Here is a 14,915-nt window from a genome sequence, read left to right as displayed (position 1 = left end):
CTGCGAGCCGCAGCTAGCACGACTTAGAGCCGCAGTTAGCACGACTTAGAGCCGCAGCTAGCACGACTCCGAGGCGCAGCTAGCACGACTACGAGCCGCAGTTAGCCTGACTCTGAGCAGCAGTTAGTATTACTCCACCACAAGAATTTCTTGACTATATTAATTCCCTAAAAAATAATTATACATAGGTGGGGAAAAGGACTGTCAATATGATCAAAGAAAAATAACCAGAGGCCGCTGTTTTATTACGTGCGTGTGTTACAAATAAAAAGTGACTATCATAGAAGCGGGGGCGGTTTGACTTGTTGTTTTTTTTTGTTTGTTTTGTTTTGTTTTTATTGAGGCTGTAAATGTGTTTATATCACCATGGAAATACTCTTCCAGTCGCTTTGTAATCACAACTGTAATCCTCTTCCACAGGAATCCAAGAGCAGGCTGCTTCCTGAACGCTCCACACACACACACACTTTATGCTAATGCTGCATTTGATCATTCAGCGTCTTGAGTTGTGTCTTTATTTGAGGTGTGTGTGTGGCCATGTGTTAAACGTGCTTGTGTTTGTGTGTGTAAATGTGTCCTTGACCAGCTGCGCAGGGCAGAGGAAATGAGGCAGAACTCAATCTGGTCCACACCTGTCTCTTAAAGGAGGAGCCTAACAGCGCACACACACACACACACACACACACAGCTTCTTTAGTGCACGTTCTGTATGTGCAGATAGATTATGCATGCAGCAGTCGGCTTAGAAGCTTGGATCTATTAATATATGCACACTGGCAGTTTTATGTTTCTGCTTGCTTCACGAAAGAGCGAGGCAGTGATGTGTGTGTGTGTTAGCGCCGTATGATGGAGGGGAAGGAAGCAACGCTAAAAAGAGCGAAGCACATTAAATATGGAGAAACAGAAGATGAGGCAGAAACTTCTTCAGGACAAAGAGGTGGGGAGGAGAGGATGAAGAGATCGAGGGGGACAGTCTGAAACACACAAGGACAGAAAGCAGCGGCGGGGGAGAGGCTGCTCTGGTATGGGAGGGTGAGGAGGGTTACCCTGGGACTCGCGAACTCGGTGACATGACACAGATTCACTGTGCTACTGAGGAAGAGGAGAGGGTGGGAGTGTGAGCCTAAAGACTCTGCAGTTCAGCAGATGATGGGCACACGGCGCAGCTGAAAACATGTCTTAGCAGCTAAATGTAACAAAATCAGGAAAAAATTAGATTTTGTTTTGAGTAGATGAATGATGAATGAGGCAGATCTTTGTGGATTGAGTTGATTTTAAAGTGACCGCATGTTTATTTATGACTACTTATGTTTACAAGGAAAAAAAATACATGCTTAGCTGTTAAGACGCATGTAGGATTGTTTATACACTTCACTGGTGCACCAGTTCTTCCCACGTTCTGCAGGAAAATGATTGTTTTAGGTCCCAGCTCTTCAGAAGTCAGAATTCGGATGGTGTCACTAACAACCTACGTAGCCGTTATCCTACCTTCAAGAAACAGCAGTCAGACATATTTCTGTGTGATGAATTGGAAAGAAATTTTTGTGAAGGAGTGAAGACTGGGGCTTGTTCCAGAGCAGATTTCAGCCATCTAAAGTATCTCAAAGCTTTAAAAATGTTTAGTAGTTCAAGTGAACGCAGAGTTAGGAATTTCTAGAGGACTTTTGTATCAAACGGTTTACGACTTGGTGCATTTCACACGTTCAGTTTTTCAACGTGTTTCGCTGACAAAATAGATGGAGGATCAGGTTTCAACATAACCAACCGTGTTTGTATTTTAAATTTGGAGCTGGCGTGAGGTACCTTTGACGTCAGATGGTGTTCCAGTGAACTTCTCAGACTGCAAACTTAGAAACCATACCACATATTCTCCCACAAAGCTGCTCCCTGATCTGGATAGTCAGTAATTGTCAGACTTTTGTGGTAAATGAGTGTCATGATGATGTAAATGATTATGAATAAGATCCTGGTCTTTATGTGAAGGAGAACAAATATTCACGAGTTGTTAAGTATATACGGTAAATATTAGGCAGCCAGTAAACACTCAGTCTTTCAAGGTGATGCATTGGAAAAAGCAGATAAACATAAAAACTTTGATAAGCTCCAAATTATGACGGTTAGACGGTTCATAACATCTTCACAACTGCTACTCCTGTGGGTTGTTTCTGGTCTACAAAAGGACAATAAAGTTGTGTTAAATAGATTTTTTTTAAACTGTTATCAAAATATCAACTTGTGCAGCATTAATGTCATAAAAGGACTGATTGAATCTTCGACCTTTAAGGCTCTTTATGCCAATATTGAGCTCATATTCGGTGTGGTAGCAGCTGAGAGTTATCCCCAACACGTACTGCTGGCACAGATCGCAGAGATTTATTTAAAACGTTGGGACATAAGTTGGTTGATGTTATGCATTCCTTCAAAGATGGCTGGTTTCATTAATGAGTGGAGAAACACAAATGGTGGCCCAAGTCATATTTTGTAGTTTGACATGGTTTTCACACCATCGCCACCTACTGGTCTGGCAGGAGTATTTCATTGTTTTAGGGATTATTTTTTATATTCATGCATGTACAAGAATGCAGAGAAAAATGTCTATTATCCATGGTGCATTGGAGGCCTATAAGTCATGGCTTAATGCATTACACCCTAAATCAGCTGGTGTTATATGAACCAAAATAATTTATGTCACCAAGTGAGAATTTGACCAAAACCAAAAAAACTTCCTTTAATTGTTAAAAGATTTTTCGGAGTCCTATTGTCAGATGAGGCAAGAAGCCATGGGAAAATTCCCTTCCACATGTTATTGTTCTTATCAAACCTGCAGGGAAGGGCAGGGTGGGAAAAAAGACGATATTCCTCTGTATATCTTTGTGGTCGGATTCAACATGATGTATAGGAGATGTAGCCTTAATGCCAGTAATAAAAAAAGCTGTGGGGCAGAATCTGCCTGTTATCTTCACCATTTGTCTCTTTAGTTTATGGTAATTTCACTGACATGGTACAATCTGACAGTGATGTTTACAAATGTTACAACCAGAGCTGATTCAAATGCACACTCTGCAGCTTACAGAAAATGATATATGCCATCTCCACTGCTCAATAACACAAACACACAATCTCATTTCCAAGTTGCATGCAGAACCACTGCGTCCACCCACACCCACACACAAACACAATCACTTCCATTTTTCTTCAACCACACAAAGCCAAATGCATGCATCTATGCACATGCAGGGAAGCTAGCAGCTCGCTTCTCAATCCACCCCCGCCCCTCCCACTCATCTCATCCCCGGGCCGTACACCTGCCAGGCCCACAGCAAGGTCACACACCTCAATTACCCAGCAAACACACACACACAGAACGACAAAGGGAAGATAAAGAAGGAAGGGACGAGAGCAGATTTCATGCTACCCTGAGCACTGGCTAGCACGCACCAGTGTTTCTGACATTTTATTTATGATGTGTAATGTTCACTACCTGCCCCGTTTTCCCTCCTTTATCTCCCTCTGTGTGCCTCCGCCTCAGATAAATTGCTTTTATCAACCAGCCAATAGGGAACTAAGACCTTATGGTGTGTAAAGAGTGCTATGTAAACAAAGAGCGTGCATAAAAATAGATTCTGGTGTGATTCAGAGTGTCGGTGGCTTTCGGTTCCAAGGGATTATTGCGTTAAATTAAATCAGAGGGAAGAATTCGAAGAATCGTGTTCAAAACCTGCACACAGCATCTTTTCATCAGCTTGCCTGCAGAGGCGTAACATGAGCAGCCGCTAATCGGTAGCTTAACATCACTAATTGTGTGGAAACCAGGCTACAACTCTGACACTAACACACCTGACAAACAAAGTCAGGAATCCTAGAGTGTTTAATAGCCACATGAATCCGCTGGTGGTGAATGTGACCCTTTTATTTGAGGGGTTTTTGTATTTTTTTTTGTCTTTGCAGGCAGACTGCTGTTCACCCGCGCGACCACAGGAGGCAGCCAGCTGTGTTTGCTCTGAGAGCTGACATAGCTGCCATATGGCAACGGAGGACAGGAACACACAGCTCCTGGAAACTGCAAACACACACTAACCAAACACACTGCACTCTGACTGGGTCTAAAAACTCCAGCTGGATTGGAAACTCCAAAAAAAAAAAAAGGAACTCGGCTGAAAACAGAAGAACGATGGGTTGGGTGTTCTCAGCAATGACCAGTTTGTCCAATAACTATTAAAAACCACACACACCTGTGTTTCATTTCTTGGCTGTCATCAAGCTGCTGGCGAGTCTGAGTGTAGTCAGGATCAAGGTGGATTATCATTGTCCAAAAACATCTCCAATCACAATAATTTCACAGCGATTCATGAAAATGCCATGTTATAAACCTTATCACATGACACAGTTATTTACATAGACTTCTGTGGCTACTTGCAAGCACAAATGGAAGCAGCAGCTAGCTGTAGCACTTCTGGTGCAGCACTTCCTGTAGAAATATTGTTGTATTTCTGCCAGAATAACCTGGCAGTACAAAAACAACGGGCTGAGAAATCTTTGAGCTTTGAGTTGTTTTAAGACAACATCAATCCACGTGACCCTGGCAGCACTCGGACTAGCTGTTAGCACGTCAAACTTCCCCAAACTGAGGTCCTCCATAGAATATCTACAACAGGTAAGATGTTGTTTACAATCTTTCCACAGACCCCCACTACAAAATATCCAACTACTCCTTTAAAATTAATTCCTAAAGCCACTTGATTGGCTGAAGTTGTCAGTTTCTGGGCTTCAGATCCTGTTTAGAATCACAGTTTTTATTTTTTGCAGATTTTCAGAGGTCGGCAAGTTGAACACAGCAGGATGACGAAGAAGAAGAGGCGCCGCTCGCCACCTGACAGGTGACAGAAACACACACACGAAGCTTGTAATATTATCTATGAGGCACAGAAATCCTGAGGGACAAACAGACTGTCTGATGACCTCCTCCATCATCCAACCAGGACAGGAGACATCCAACACCAATCAAATAAAGAAAACAGGAGCAACATCAGCGTCCCCTCCAAAATAACAAACATCTATAATTATTCTTCCTCTGAATCAAAGAAATTGCACCACAATCTGCGTGAGAAACAATAAAAATAAGCGAATAGCAGCTGATGGGTTGAACAAATTCATTTCGAGGCTACCAACTCCAAAGCTTTACAAGTTTAGGGTTCAAGTCAGTCGGAAGAAAGGGGGATAAAAGGCAGGAAAAGGGGCAGACGGAAAGAAGAGACAGCTGTGAACGGATAGGGGGAAGATGCAGGGAGGGCGCAGACACACCAAGGAGGGATGAAGGACTTCTCGACGCAGATCGTGTTACATGTCTGGGGGCAAACACGCACACACACACCCCAATAAGGGCCACAGTGTACCCACTGCCCTCCAGACACACTCCCACACAGACGCTTTTCTTTGTTTTATAAAACTCTGAACACAACATGGAAAAGGAGAAACAATCAAACCAAACTTTAAACGAGTTTCATAAAAACCTGAAAATGCTGAAAACTTTCAGGAAGATCTCATCATAAACTAGAGAAAATGCATTTCCACAGAAAATGTAGCGTCAATGCTGGGGGCTGTGCTGAAGTTAGCTGAAGACGCTGAAATGAAGCTGAAATGAAGCTGGTGAAGCTAAAAGAAGCAAAACATTAGCTAAATGCTAAAAGAACGAGAACATTGGCTAAAAGCTAAAAGAAGCAATCATTAGCTAAAAGCAGCAAAAGGCTAGCTAGAAACTACAAGTTGCAGAAAAGCAGCTTTGAAGGAATTGAAGAAATCTCAATGTATTTCTATGGGGAAACATTTCTGAATAAAGTGAAATCTTTTGAAAAGTATAAAACTTTCAAAAACAAAAAGTCATAAACAACCATCTCCTGAATGAGCTGAATGTTGTCATATAATGAATTGCTATATTAGTCAACTTGCAAAAAATCGTAGGGAAAAATCAACAGGGCAGACCTCAGCGTTCACACAACTGCTGAGCAGCTGAGCTCAGACTTCTGACTGAAAGAAGAAGTCGAGCGGGAGGCGTAACGAAACCCAGAAAGCAAAGTTATCACTGAAGTTACACAACAAAGTCAGGGGTCGGGGTTCAGTGTGGAGCTGGGTCAAAAAGAGAAAACGCCACCAGCAAATCAACGGGTTGGAGAGAAAAATGATCCCAGAGGCTCGCTGAATGGTGGAGGAATTTACTGCAAAACAAAACAAAACAAAGAAAAGGACAATAAAGAAAAGATGAAGAGTTCAAATAAAAGAAACCTCAGACAATAAAAGCTCGGTTTATTCCCGCTCCAGACACGCAAACCTGCGACTCCGTCTTTTCGTTTCATATTAAACCTGCGTTCCCATAGAAACGTAATCAGATTAATGCATTACTGTTAGCCAGCTGATCAATAGAGGTGACTGCGGGGTCAGTCCAGGTTACAGCTTGGGGGTTTTGTACGCATCGTTTACAAAATGCCTATAAATGTGATTACAGGAGTCAGATCAGAGCTGAACTTATTTATTCAGAGGTTTTGTCACACGTGCCACTCTGCAGCTTTTTGCATGCATGTTCAGGGGGGTTCAGTCTGCTAAATGCAGTTTTGCATAAAGAAATAAGACAAAATTAACAAGACACTAAAAAAAAACAAAAGGAAATAAAGACTTTATTTCAAATTTTCCTTAGTCTTTTTATTTAGAATAGTTCAGTTCTTCAAAACAAAGACAAACATTTATTTTTACCGTCTAATCATGGGTAGGAATGTAAAACTGGAGATAAACCAGGACAGAAAACTCCATTTGATCTTTGGATCACTGATGACCGAAGTTAAAATGCAACCAGCAAACATTCAGACTGTTCAGAATAATGCTGAGCGCACACACACACAGAAAAAAGGGGAAGCTCACGTGCGCACACAAAATGTGAATCATTTCAGTGCAGAAAAGCCTTAAATAAACAGAAAAGGACGCAGTGAGCAGAAATCTTCAAAGAGCCGGTGTGGATTTGTTGCACACGATTACAGAGCGGAGCAACAAGCACAGGGCACCAACATGTGTTTTTGTATCTTTATGTGAATGTACCATTACAGAATCGGTTTCTTGTGGGTTTATATTTCAGACAGGCCGCTTCTTCTCAAAGCTCAACAGCTACAGAAACAAAACAAGCTAAAAACATACAGAAGAAACTATCCCTTCTCTCTACAATTAGATATGACAGCTGATGTGCATGATTTACAAACTCCTGTTCTCCAAAACACTTTTCCCACCTTTCATCTTAAGATCTAAAGAACTTTGTTCTTTATCACAGCTTTAAACACACATGATGCAAGCAACACTGTAAACCTGAACACATCCACTGTTGACCTTCGCAAAACAGTCATAAAACCAGCCATGCGGGCAAGACGTGAGCACACACACACACACCTGTGTCCGTCACTCAACGTGTGTGTGATTATGAGACTGTATAAAGTTTGTCCTGTAGTGACACACCTCTCTCCTGACTGAGACAACTGGAAGCCATTAACCAGAATCAACAAACCTGCGGACTGTCACAAAACCTTTCTGCCAAAATGGCTGCAAAGCCCAGCCTGTCTTTCTGCTGCCTCTGGCTGTTTATAGATCACTGAAGGAGTTGGCCACGTCCTGGACAGATGTGAGCTTTCAGAAATGAAGCGAACTTTGCGGAACCAAAAGTAGAGTTGTGCAAAACTCGGCTGCATTGACAGATTTATTCAGTTTTCTTTGTGGTCGAATAATGTTTTAGACTAAATGCAGAGCTGCTGTGCGTCATTACTTATCTTCCCTCGGTAATAAACCTGTTTGTTGTCGTTAGGTTGGCTTCAGCCCCTCCCGCCGCCTCGGTCCATTCATAAATCACAGCAAGAAGGCGTCTAAGTCCCAGCGCCTGCCACGTGCACCCTCAGCATTCTACTTCTGCAGTAGCAGAAGTAGAAGTGTCTCTCTAAATATGGCTGGTTTTCTTTTCCATCACTAGACATCTCATCTTCCATATTTATCCAACTGCAGCCAAGATCCAGATCAAACTAAAACCACGAGGAAGGCTGTGTTGCAGTGCATGGATATGCCTGGCTTTAATCACGTCTTTAATCATGTCTTTGTTGCTTTCTTTGTCTTGCTCCCAGCTAATCATACACCTACAAAAGGACAGTCTCTGCCGCAGATAGTAGCTCCAAGGGCAAAGCTAATCTGCTCGAGCCCTTTGCCCCTACTTAATTAAATTAAGCACAGAGCCCTTTTCATTCTTCGGAGGCTGGAATCAGCGCAATCAAAGATAAAGTGTCGGCACAGACCATTTAAACACGATAAAACTGTACATTTCTTTTTCTGTTCAGATTGGAAATGGAGCCCGGATCCTAAAGAGATTGGCACATTCTAGTGCAATGAGGTGTCATGTTGTGTTGAATATAGGCAGCATTTAATACACCAAATGATATTTTGATCTGGAGACAGAATAAAGCCAGCTGGTGCCACCCACATCGTATATGCAGCTCAGCTCACATTGCTCTCTAAATACAGGACATTTATGAGTTCTTTAAAACAAACTGCCACCAGTATCTCACTAAAACACAAAGTATTAAATAGGTTCACATGTATTGTACCAAATAGATTTTTTTCTTTCTAAAAAACAATCAAACCCAGGAACTTACAAATAATCCCAATGTTAAATAAACTTAAAAAACACTGAAATTAAGTTCTTGTCCAAGTCACAAACAGTTTTTCCAAATTTATCTTTTTGTTTGTCATTTCTAAAACTATCTTTGCCATGAAAATACACCAAAAGAAGGAATGGAGCATGCAGAAAAGGCTTGGGTGTGAAACGTTGATATAAGAAGAAGAAAAAGACGCCCACATAAGAGTTGAAGCTGCAAAAATCATTGTTTCCTAAAGGTTGCATTTTGGGTATCTATGCAGAAATGCACGGGTGGCGTTTCAAGAACTTTTCACTCTGGAACTTTGAAAATGTTTCTGCAAGGATACAAGACTGAAACAAACTTTTTTGGATTGACAAAAAACATTCCTTATCCCAAAGGTCCCTAAAGCTAATAAGTTGAAAATCAAATGTTATATTTGAGTAAATTGTACTTCCTGTGGGATTTTTTTCTCATTGCCATTCCTGGTTGTGTTATTTCCTCGGTAGAGACACCTACTGTTTGGGAAGAGGACTGCAGTGACTGTAACACGACTTAAACACCTAATTAAATTGCAACTCGACTAACGTTGGCATCATAACCTGTGTCGTGACAAAACCATGAAAGCACCACTTTGTAAAGTTAGTTGCTGTAATTTGAATTTATTGAATTTGCCATCAATCAGATAAAGAGACGTGTTTTTACATGAACGTGTCTGGCTGTTGTTAGCTCAGCTCCAGACACAACCGAGCCACGGCGCCAGCCAGCCACCCAGCCGTCCTCCCCTCACCTCTACACCCCTGAACCTCCACTCCTGCCTGTCTGCTCCTCTCCTCCCCGCCCTCCCCGTTTCTAAACGCAAAACAACCCACCCATCCCCCCTTTCTTCTCTTCTTTCTGTCTCCCTTTTTCTCCTTTAGGCAGGACGCTCAATCACCCTTCCTCCTCACCCCCCCTGCCATCAGCCTCCATTCCAATGAATGCACAATCTCCCCCCTTCAGCTGTTTGGGGTGTGGGGGACTGCCCTGGGGCTGAGAAGGGGTAGAGAGAAGTGCAGTGCACATGCACAGACGATTTCAATCACCAAAGCACGCTCCCTCTTCGTATCGCCTGCATGTGTGTTTGTGCACATCTGCAGAGGAGCAGGGGAGCGTGGTGGCTGACAGACGGGGGGTGGGGGGGGTTGGGTGTCGTCCTAATGGCTCTGGGTGCAGGAAATGGGTTGTTGCTGAACAGAGCTCCTCACAATCAACTGTCATCACATGCTGCATATCCATATTTTTCCTGCACTGGCAAAACAGATTCTTACAGTTGGCTGGGTCAGCCCCTCCCCCAACTAATGACTATGCAAAATTGTTGCCCTCAGAATAAATCCGCTATCAAGTGATGAAATCTGTCTGGCCACTTTACTGATGTGATTATACTACAATACCTTGTAATTAACTACCTTGTTTTCACTTTGCATTGAATCATCAATGCACGCAAAGTTTTGCAGCTGAAGTTGTAGCTTTGTTAGTTTACGTTCCTACGAGCCACAGTCAAATCAACATTTCTCAAGACGACATTAGCATTGCTTGAAATGGCTCCTCCAAACACAGACGCATATCCTTATAGAAGAAAAATGGCTGAAAGACTTGAATTTGTTGGACAATTTAAGGCTTTGATGTGATTTCAGTATCTGTATGGCATGCACGTCAGACAGTCAAAATCCCACAGTCAACTGGCTGCATAGACCATCTGTAAGCACCACATCACACCCTCAAATCGTAAAGCTGGCTTCCCCTTTCATATGTTGACTGTTGTGGTGCTGTTACTATCTCACTTGGCGACTTGGAGGTGCAACAGCGGCTGTCTGACTTAAAACCCCATGCCGCCTCAAGCCGTTCTCAAATCGAACCAAGACAACCAGGAAGCATCTTAGTCTGGATTAGTTTGTTTGTCCGTAAACTTCTGGAATAAATTGTCCTAATAGCCCGTGTACTCCAACTGTTGGTCCTAAGTCCAAAGTAAATGGGCGTCCAGTTCAGGGATTGGTTGGGTTACCAATGACCACCTTGGGTAGCGTTGGTTAACAGGATGCAGGTGGAAACTGTGCTTCTGTTGACCAAAGTCAAAGGAAGAGGAAAGTGTGGAAGGTTGGTGTGACAGTGGAGGATGTGAGGATAAAGATGAGATCGAGGCAGATGATCGTTTTTTGCAACCCATCAAGGAAGCCACCTATAGAAGGAGGAACCTTGAACTCTTCAAAACAGGGTTCCTTATGATTTTACTATTTTAGTTAATAATTCTACTTGATGCTCTTTGTTGTGCCTTTGGTGGCACCTTTTGAGTGGGAAGTTTTATTATTGCACATGCTATTTCAGCATGCAAACAAAACTCGGGCTGAACGCAGATGACTGCAAAGGAACCTGTCTACAGTGTGGTACAGACGGCACAGTTCCCATCACACATGTCTGAGCAGACAGTGAACGAGACACAAGAATTCAGTTCCAGAATCAGTCAAAGTCCAGTGGTGTCCAATCCTGGTCTCCAAATAGCTTGCATACTTTTTACAGTTTGCCTGCATCACACACCTGATTTGAATGAAAGAGTGACTGACAGGCCTCTGCAGAACTAAAAGAAACCTTGAAGAGGTAATTCAACTATTGAACTAGGTGGGTTGGAGCAGGGATACAACTACAACATGCAGGGTAGTGGCCCTCGAGGACCGGGATTGGACACCCATCTCACTTTGGACTGAATTAAGTCGTCTGCATAAAGTCATCTACTGGCTTCATTAAATATGACTGAATAAGCACAAACATTTGTAATATCAGGACTATTTTTAACATCGACTTCTCAAACAAGCGTAGAATTGTTTTTAAAGAATCAGGGTTTTTTGTCTCATTATAAATTTTGCCACCTGCAAAGCGTAGAACTATGACTATTGGGTGGTGATAAGACATGAGCACTAAGTTTCTTAGACTGATAGAATTTAGTTCCTTAACAGTTTATTTCTGGGAATCACGAAGGTCAATGTGTCGTTGAACTGCAGTGCAACTTCCAAGAAACAGTGACCCGGCTACACAAGGCTACCAACAGCCTTTTCTTGTCTTGACACGCTTGTAGCTGATTTGTATTCTGTTAATAATCTCTGTAGTTTGTTTTATTCTTATATATAATTATGCTAAACAGAAAAACTAACACCATCACATCTGTTTAATGGTACTAACTGGTTGGGATCACAGCTGTATTCTGCATGGATCTAAACTATTATCAAGCCCTGGCCACATTTGACACAATTATTATGGCCTTTCTGTAGTTTGCTCTCCATATCTACAATATTCGTCTTTTCACTTCGACCACAGCTTCTTGTTTACCAACAACATCCCTGGAGTAGCTACTAGGGTAGGTGCACTGTAATCTTGGAGTCAACTGTGTGCTATTTTAACCCTTTCTACATCAAAAACGTTCGGCTCATTTAGGGGATGGGTGCTATGACTGCTTCAGGATATGTGCCGTTTTTTTGTCTTCTTAAGGTTTTAGCTACCATTGTGCTGCTTTTAGATTCTAGCTAGCATGTTGCTACTTTCAGCTAACCTTTTGCAATATTTAGCTCTTGGCTAGTGCTCTTAGCTCTTAGTGCATTGCTTCTTTTATCTTTAACAACTCTGTTTCATTCAGCACTCAGCACATTTAATGGATTTTTGCAGAAAGTGCAATTTCTTTAGTTCGAATAATAATTAATGTTTTGGTTAAACACTGTCATACTGTCTACCAATGATATGAAAACATGCTCATCTGTAAAGACAGTGTCTGTTGGAAAGTGTACTGTTTGGTCATACTCCTGAGTTTGTGGTAATTAGGAAATATAAGTATTATGGTTGCTACACTCAGAGATCCAGATTGCAAAACGGACCAAACCACGTTAAACCATACTTTGATTGTTCAAGTAAATCTCCCAGATGTCAATTTTTGATTCTTTTGTTTAACTATGAAGTAAAATACCCACAATAAGGTTATATATTCTATCTAACCCTACATGTATTGGTTGTATTCAACCATTTCTCCATTTAGTCTCCCATAAACCAGGCTCTTTTCTACCAGCAGTACAGTTTAAGCAGATTAACAAAGCATTACAGGACTTCCTAAGAGTGTAGATATGATATATTCTGGTCCACAGCAGGTGACCCTGGCTGAACCACGCCTGGCATGCCTCGACTGGATAATCGCAGCTGGACAGGAAGTGGAAGAGAAACAAACAAACAAACAAAAAAAAAGCACAAGTGAGAAGAAATAAAAAAATCAAAAAGTAAAAGCTCTTCTTCCATTAGTAATGAACCCATGAGAGAAAAGAAATTCCCAAAGTCAAACAGAAAGGGCGGGGGCTGCAAATGCAATACTGACATAGATTTGGTGTGTGTGTGTGTGTGGGTTGAGTGTTCACGTTTCTGTGTGGGAGTACTGCAGAGATCAGTTTACAGACGTCTTTCTATTAGGACCTTCATTCTAGGAAGGTTTGTATTAGTTTGAATGCAGAGAGGGCGCAAACTTAATTAGGGCAGGGACTGACACACACACACACACTCATATAAAGACACTGATATTAGCTCCAGGCAGACGCCGGCACAAGTGTTCAGTTTCTCACACACTCCTTTTGCAAAGGGAGGAGCGTGCGCACACAGCGAGCTGGCTGCTACGAGCTCTTTAATAACACACACACACACACTTAGAAAGCTGGTGCTAACCGCATACAGGACTACTGAACAAGCTGAAAGCCCCCCCCCTCTGACCACAACACACTGGACAGGACAACACACACTTTGTTTTACTGAAAGGCTAATGGGAGCCGGCATCTGGACGTGTGCAGCTCAGATAGACACTCCAGCAGGAAGTCACAAGACTCCTGTTCAAAGCAGTCACCTGCCTTTTAAATGACACAAAGACCAAGACTTGTGTGTGCACATCAAAAACAGAGACGAGCAGAGGAAAGAAAAGGCGAGATCCTTTGTGCAAACTGGCATTTAAATCAGCCTGAAGGAAACACAACTCATAAAGAGAAAATAAAAGGTATCTGACACTTATTTTCTAACAATAGGAGTTAAGAATATTTGCTTTCATGTAAAGCACCAGCAGTCACTATGTAAATTATTAAAGGATAGGAGCTTTACTGTGTCCAGAAGCAGCTAAAAACTGGACAAAGCTTTCCTTTCTTCCCCTAAACGAAGTTCTTGTGTATTTCTGGGTATTCTTCACATGCAAAACTTTGGGTAGCCCCGGAGAGATAAACATTCAAGCCTCGTTTACAAAGACACACACACACACACACACACACACACACACACACAGCGTCCCAGCTGGAGCAGACAAGCTCCCTTTGTGCTGCATTCCTCACGCCTTTTAGCCTTAGCTTCAGCCTTTAGCTTAGCTGCTCTCCATCTGCACACACACACACACACATTCACACACAGAGCAACTTTCTCCGGCTTTTGTCTGCAGGGAGAAACAGCTGAGAGGACTGAGGGAGCTCGTCCTTACCGTGGCCGGGAGCGCGGCGAGACGCGGAGCCCGATCGGTGGGGTAAAATCCAAAAAGGAGGCTTGTTGATTAAAGCTTCAGCCAGCTCAGCAGATTCCCACAACCTTCCCTTTCCTTTCCTCTCCTCTCTCCTCTCCTCTCTCCTCTCCCTGCCTGCGCTCCCAGCTTTGTGTGTGCCTTGTATTTTCCCTTTAAACTGCACGGGTTGCCTCCCCCCCACCTCCTCGGCGCACACACACACACACACACACAAACACACACACAGAGCCAGCACGCAGCACTGCTCCTGAATGTTTTAAAAATATGCAGCACTGTTGTTTCTGTCCTCTTACATATACATGCTCCTAATTCTAAACCCTTTCGAGGAAAAGATGCAGGGAAATAAAAACGAGAAATCTTCTTTGTCTTTTTTGCTTTCTTTCTGTAAAAATAATAACAATAATTTTAAAAAAAAAGTGACTCTGGTTTTAGATCCTGTCCCTCTCTGTTCCTCTTCCTCACCTTCTTTCAAACTGCTTGTATTCTGTCTCGCCTCCCCCCCCCCCAAACAAAGAAAGGAACAGAGCGAGCACACACACACACACACACAAACACAGGCATATATACAACACACATTTGCTTCCCTCACACATGCACAAGCTCGGAGCCCAACCCCCCAGCCTGCCTCCCTCTGATTCTTCTTCTTCTTTTTTTTTTTACTCCCCTGCCTTTCTCTAAACAGCACCTCTCCCCCCCCCCCCCCCCCC

General features: G+C 42.6%; 1 protein-coding gene across 4 annotated transcripts in view; it reads right to left on the bottom strand.

Annotated features, from left to right (window-relative positions):
• Nucleotides 1-14,915, bottom strand: part of kdm6ba (lysine (K)-specific demethylase 6B, a) — a 95,922-nt gene that overhangs the window by 37,400 nt on the left and 43,607 nt on the right. Inside the window, exon 1 of one of the 4 annotated variants that reach the window (XM_025008509.2) lies at nt 14,170-14,688. The exons of the other annotated variants lie outside the window; for them this stretch is intronic. The gene's annotated coding sequence lies outside the window, so the exon portion shown is untranslated. Of the gene's footprint in view, nt 1-14,169; nt 14,689-14,915 lie in introns of those variants that run through there. 4 annotated transcript variants of the gene reach the window in all.

This window comes from Kryptolebias marmoratus, linkage group LG7 (genome assembly GCF_001649575.2).
Source record: "Kryptolebias marmoratus isolate JLee-2015 linkage group LG7, ASM164957v2, whole genome shotgun sequence".
In the NCBI taxonomy this organism is placed as follows: domain Eukaryota; kingdom Metazoa; phylum Chordata; class Actinopteri; order Cyprinodontiformes; family Rivulidae; genus Kryptolebias; species Kryptolebias marmoratus.
Note: the sequence above shows the minus strand (reverse complement) of the source record. Positions and strands in the feature narration are given on the sequence as shown.